The following is a 6,000-nucleotide window of genomic DNA, read 5'->3' as shown; positions in this document are numbered from 1 at the left end:
CAGATCTCCCAGCTCTCGCATCAGCAGCTACAGTGTGGCCACCTCAAGATGCCTCCTGCTTCAGTTCTCTGCAGCCAGCTGGGAAACACAGGACACTTTTCAAGCACCAGTGCACAGTGCAGCCTCTGAATCAGCTAAGGGTAGCCTAGGAATCTGATCTCAGGTTTTTCCATACTAAATCTGTCTGTTGTGTTTCGCTCTGTGTTTGCCCTCTCTCTGTGCTGAACCAGCACTGCTAGTGCTGCTAGTGCTGCAGCCAACACAACTGCCTTGGCTCTAATGTAGTCTTTTTTCTTTGTTTAATGTACCCAGATTTCCAAGTCTCTAAGACACTCTGACTATCCAATATTAAGTTTTAGTGAAATCTTTCTTTCACTCACCTCACAGAGAAGCAGTACTACTGCTGCTTGAATTCCAAGCCCTGGGGCAACTAGGAATGCAGCCTTCCTCTAGGTGCATCTTGACTCACCCCCACAAACTTTCTGAATTAACAAAAAATAGTTCTGGATCCTGATTTTTAATCTTTACTGTCCCTAAGCAGCCTGATGACTCCAGAATAGTCACTATAAGTGGATGACAAGATCATCTATGTTGTTTTGGTCTAGTGTGATCAGGTCCAAAGGGCATCTTATTCTCAGACTCTCTCTCTAAAGGATGGGCTGTTTCTATCAATTTTTTCATACTTTGCTTATAACTATTGTGCACTTACTTGGCCACAATATCCTTAAAGCAACTTTTCATTCAGGCAATATAGAAACTCTCTTATCAAACATCTTTTGTTCTGTGTTTGCTTATTTGTTTCTTCGTTTCATCTTTTTTTTTTTAATCTTTTCAAGAGAAATAGATAAAAGAACTAGTTGTACCTAGAAAGGAAATCAAAATTACCTTTTAACATGCTGTAATATCCGCTCATGTTAGCACCTTGGGTTAAACACAAAAGGGAAAGGAAATTTGATCTGAATATTAACAGAAAAAATAGACTTTAAACTTTGTTGCCTAAAAAATGTCACACCTGTCTGATGCTTTGGTCAACATTGTACAAAATAATAGACATTTGTGAAATGTTCCTATGCAATAATTTTAATTGTTTTTCATTCGATAGTGGAACATGTTTATAATATTACTCTGGTACTGAAATGTACACCCCAGCCTTTTTGCTTGAATTCTGCCTGCATTAAAAATTGAGGCAGAAGAACAGCATTTTGTATAATGCATTCATTACAAGTGGAAAGAAAATAGCCAGTAATAATAATATAGAAAGAAAGTGGTAGACCTTCAGGTCAGGAAGAACACTTAGAAGTCAATTATCCCAACTGGCTCATTTAACTTTATTTTGGATTACAGCATTATTCTGCAATACCTCCAAGTTTCTATTCCATAAGTGTATATGGGTAGTCATATTTTTTAAAAACATGAGATTGTCTAAGAGTTTGAAGCTCCAACTAAAAGAAAAAATCTCTCTCCTTATTTGCCCTTAACTCTATACATCTGAGCATAATAATTTAAAATGCAGGATAGTTCAGAGGTTTCATATCTGAAGGGTCTGGATTTGAATACTATTTTCACCACTTACTAGCCAGCTTTAAGAGTGGGGAGATAATTCTCAATTAATTTCTCTCATTTCTTCACTTACTATGACAGCTTTTGTATCAGATAGTTTTTTCAAGGATTTTTTATAGAGGAAAGTCTTAGAATAAAATTACGTTTTTTTTTTTTTCAGGGTAGTGTACAGATTTTTTTTTTTTACATCCAAGATAATAAAATTATGTCTCCTTTGAGTACAAAAGTTGGGTGAGTTTATTGTAGCCTCCTATTAAGATTGGGGTTGTCTAAGCTTGGATTCCTGTAATGTAGGACCACTGTGTATATTGTCTACTAGAGCTGCTCCTTGTTGCCTTTAGGGGACTTGGCCATAAGGGAATCTAGAGTGACTAACTGTCCTGGTTTCCTATGGTCTACTTCCAATGTTAAAACTGAAACAGTCCTGGATGAACTGGGATAGTTGGTCACTCAAACTAGGAAACTGGGGAGGGAAGATGGCGGCGAGGGGAGTGCATTACCCCCGTGTGCTGCTTCACTGTGTGGGAGTATGACAAGTCAGGACGGCTAAAGGATATCTTGTTGGGAATTTCCAGCAATAGTGGGGTGCGCCGGAACCTGGAGGAAGGATTTCCATCGCATGAGGATCGGCTACGGGGACTCAAACGCGAGAGGTTTGTCGCACGGAGGGTAAAACTGCTTATTCAGCGAATCGCCCCGCGGCTGGAGTCTGCAAGGCGCGCTGGGATAGAGACGCAGGGTTACAGCGCTGCAGTTTCTGCCAGACGCGCAAGCACCGCACTCAGGGCTGAATTCTGGGTTCGAGACGGGGAAGGAAGCGGTCCATCTCGGTTCTCCACACCGGTCAGACCACAGAGGAGGCCAGCAGCCACCATGTTGGTAAACTGACGTCACCACACCTGTTTTTGACTGACCGCAGCTCATTCAGCCATAGAACAGGTAATTTCAGGCTGCAATTCGCCTGCGGCTTGCAGACAGATTGCTAGGGTTCAGCGCCTGGGGGCTTCTTAAAATCTGATCTTATCGGAGTGAACACGGAGCGCGGGGCGGCCGAGTCCCGGCTCCCGGAGCCGTCCCGGAACCGCCCTGGCTCCGGGCTGCGGAGCCTGCGGAGGCTGCTTCTTGGACCCTGCTAATATCAGAGCAAACACGAAACACCAAGAGGCCGAGTTCCGGCTCCCGGAACTGAGCCCGCGGGGACTGCTTCTTGGAGCTTACACTTGTAGGAGCTTACACCGAGCACAGAGCGGCCGAGTTCCGGCTCCCGGAACCGTCCCGGAACCGCCCTGGCTCAGGGCTGCGGAGCCCGCGGAGGCTGCTTCTTGGACCCTGCTACTATCAGAGCATACACCAAACACTAGGCGGCCGAATTCCGGCTCCCGGAACTGAGCCCGCGGGGGCTGCTTCTTGGAGCCTACACTTATAGGAGCTTACACCGAGCACGGAGCGGCCGAGTTCCGGCTCCCGGAACTTCCCTGGACCGGGGCTGGGAGCCCGCGGAAACTGTGTCTCGGTCCGGGTCCTGCTGAGGGCAGGTCAGGACTCACCCATTGCTTGGGTTGCCTGGCAAGGGGAACGAAATGCTGCCATTCGCATAGGATACCAACATGGCAGAGATCTGATGTCAGCAGAAAGCGGTGGAGGAGAGATCTTCATCAATACCAGCGGTGACATAAGCAGTTGGTCTCCTGGTAAGGGGGGTGAGGCTCAGTCACCCGAGTCTCCTCAATTTGTCCTCGAGCCAGAGGGAAGGAGCCGGGCCGCCGCCAGCCCCCGGAGCAGGCCCAGCGGCTCGCCAGCGTGGTGACCGCGTGACCCCAATTGGAGAGGGGGCGGAGCGGAGCCGCCACCCAAACCCGCCAGGTGGGCAGACCCACGACCCAGTAGTACATGGGCGTGGTAGGAGGGGCAGGGCAGAGCCGCCCTTCGCGCTTGCAAGGTAAACAGACCTGTGACAGCCTGGCGGGTCAGGCCCAGTGGCCTGCCAGTGTGGTACACACGTCACCCCAACTCGAGTAGGGGCAGAGCAGATCCTTATCCCACGCCCGGATCAGGCCCTGCCGGTGTGGTGGTCACGTGACCCCAATTGGAGTGGGGGTGGAGCGGAACCGCCACCCGTGCCCGCAGGGTGAGCAGACCAGTGATCAACCTGCAGATCAGGCCCAGGGGTCCGCAGGCGTGGTAGGAGGGGCAGGGCAGATCCGCCGCCCGCGCCTTCAAGGTAGGCAGACCTACAACAGACCTGCGGATCAGGCCCAGGAGCCTGCCGGCGGGGTACAAATACCACCCTAATTGGAGTAGTGACAGAGCAGAGTCGCCTCCCTTGCCAGGAACAGACCCAGCATCCTGCAGGCGGGGTAGTCACGACACCCCAATTGGAGTAGGGGCAAAGCAGAGCCTCCACTCGTGCCCGAAAGGTGGGCAGATCTGCGACCGACCAGCAGGACAGGCCCAGTGGCCTGCTGGTACGACAGACACGTCACCCCAATTGGAGTAGGGGCAGAACAGAGCCGCCACCAGCTCCCAGAACAGGCCCAGTGACCTGCCGGCGTGGTAGCCACGACACCCCAATTGGAATAAGGAGAGAGCAGAGCCGCCGCCCGCACCTGCAGGAAAGATACGCAAGCAGTATGAAAAGACAAGGAAAGAAAGGACCACAAGCAATGCAGGTCAACGCAACTTTAGAAGAGGTAACAGCTGCAGCAGATGGAATGTCAGATAAAGAATTCAGGATATACATGCTTCAGATGATCTGGAGTATCAAGGAAGACATTAAACAGCAAAATCAGACAATGAAAGATCACTTCGACAACGAATTACGCAAACAAATCCAGGAAGCAAAGGATCAACTATACAGGGAGATAGAGGTTATAAAAAACAAGCAATCAGAAATCCTAGAAATGCAGGAAGCAATAAACCAACTTAAAAACTCAATGGAGAATACTACCAACAGAGTAGAACACTTAGAAGATAGAACATCAGACAATGAAGACAAAGTATTTCAACTGGAAAAGAACATAGACAGCTCAGCAAGACTGTTAAGAAACCATGAGCAGAACATCCAAGAAATATGGGATAACATTAAGAGACCAAACTTAAGAGTCATTGGGATACAGGAAGGTACAGAGCTCCAAACCAAAGGAATGAGCAGTCTATTCAATGAAATAATACAAGAAAACTTCCCAGACTTGAAGAATGAGACAGAATCCCAAATCCTAGAAGCCTACAGGACGCCGAATGTGCAAAATCATAAGAGATCCACACCTAGACACATTATAATGAAGATGCCCAACATACAGAATAAGGAGAGAATTTTAAAAGCTACAAGAGAAAGGAAGCAGATTACATTTAGGGGCAAGCCAATCAGGATAACAGCTGATCTTTCAACACAGACTCTGAAAGCTAGAAGATCCTGGAATAACATATTTCAAACACTGAAAGATAATGGGTTCCAACCAAGAATTGTGTATCCAGCGAAATTAAGCTTCAGGATGGAGAATGAAATTAAAACCTTCCACGATAAACAAAAGTTTAAAGAATTCGCAGCTAGAAAACCATCTCTTCAAAACATCCTAGCCAAAGTATTACAGGAAGAGGAAATGGAAAATAACAATGAAAACCAACAGTGGGAGGTAGGACAGTAAAGGGGGGGGGGAAACAATCAAAGAGGAAAACAAACAATGTTTAGTAACAGAAATAAACAAATATGGCTGGAAGAACAACCCATATCTCAATAATAACCCTAAATGTTAATGGCTTAAACTCACCAATTAAGAGACACAGGCTAGTAGAATGGATCACAAAACAAGACCCAACAATATGCTGCCTACAGGAGACGCATTTGATAGGAAAAGACATACATAGGCTGAAGGTGAAAGGTTGGGAAAAATCATATCACTCATATGGACTTCGGAAACAAGCAGGCGTGTCCATACTCATATCAAATAAAATAGATTTCAAGCCAAAGTTAATCAAAAGAGATAAAGAGGGACACTACATACTGCTTAAGGGAACCATACACCAACAAGACATAACAATCATAAATATTTATGCCCCAAACAATGGTGCAGCTATGTTCGTCAAACAAACTCTTCTCAAGTTCAAGAGTCTAATAGACCACCACACCATAATCATGGGAGACTTCAACACACCTCTCTCGCCACTGGACAGATCTTCCAAACAAAAGTTGAATAAGGAAACTATAGAACTCAATAACACTATTAATAACCTAGACCTAATTGACATATATAGAGTATACCACCCAACATCAAGCAGTTACACTTTTTTCTCAGCAGCACATGGATCCTTCTCAAAAATAGATCATATATTATGTCACAGGGCAACTCTTAGACAATATAAAGGAGTAGAGATATTACCATGCATCTTATCTGATCATAATGGAATGAAACTGAAAATCAACGATAAAAGAAGGAAGGAAAA

Source organism: Marmota monax, unplaced genomic scaffold, assembly GCF_021218885.2.
Source record: "Marmota monax isolate L192 unplaced genomic scaffold, Marmota_monax_Labrador192_F-V1.1 WCK01_AAM20220418_F8-fsc00129, whole genome shotgun sequence".
Lineage (NCBI taxonomy): Eukaryota > Metazoa > Chordata > Mammalia > Rodentia > Sciuridae > Marmota > Marmota monax.
Note: the sequence above shows the minus strand (reverse complement) of the source record.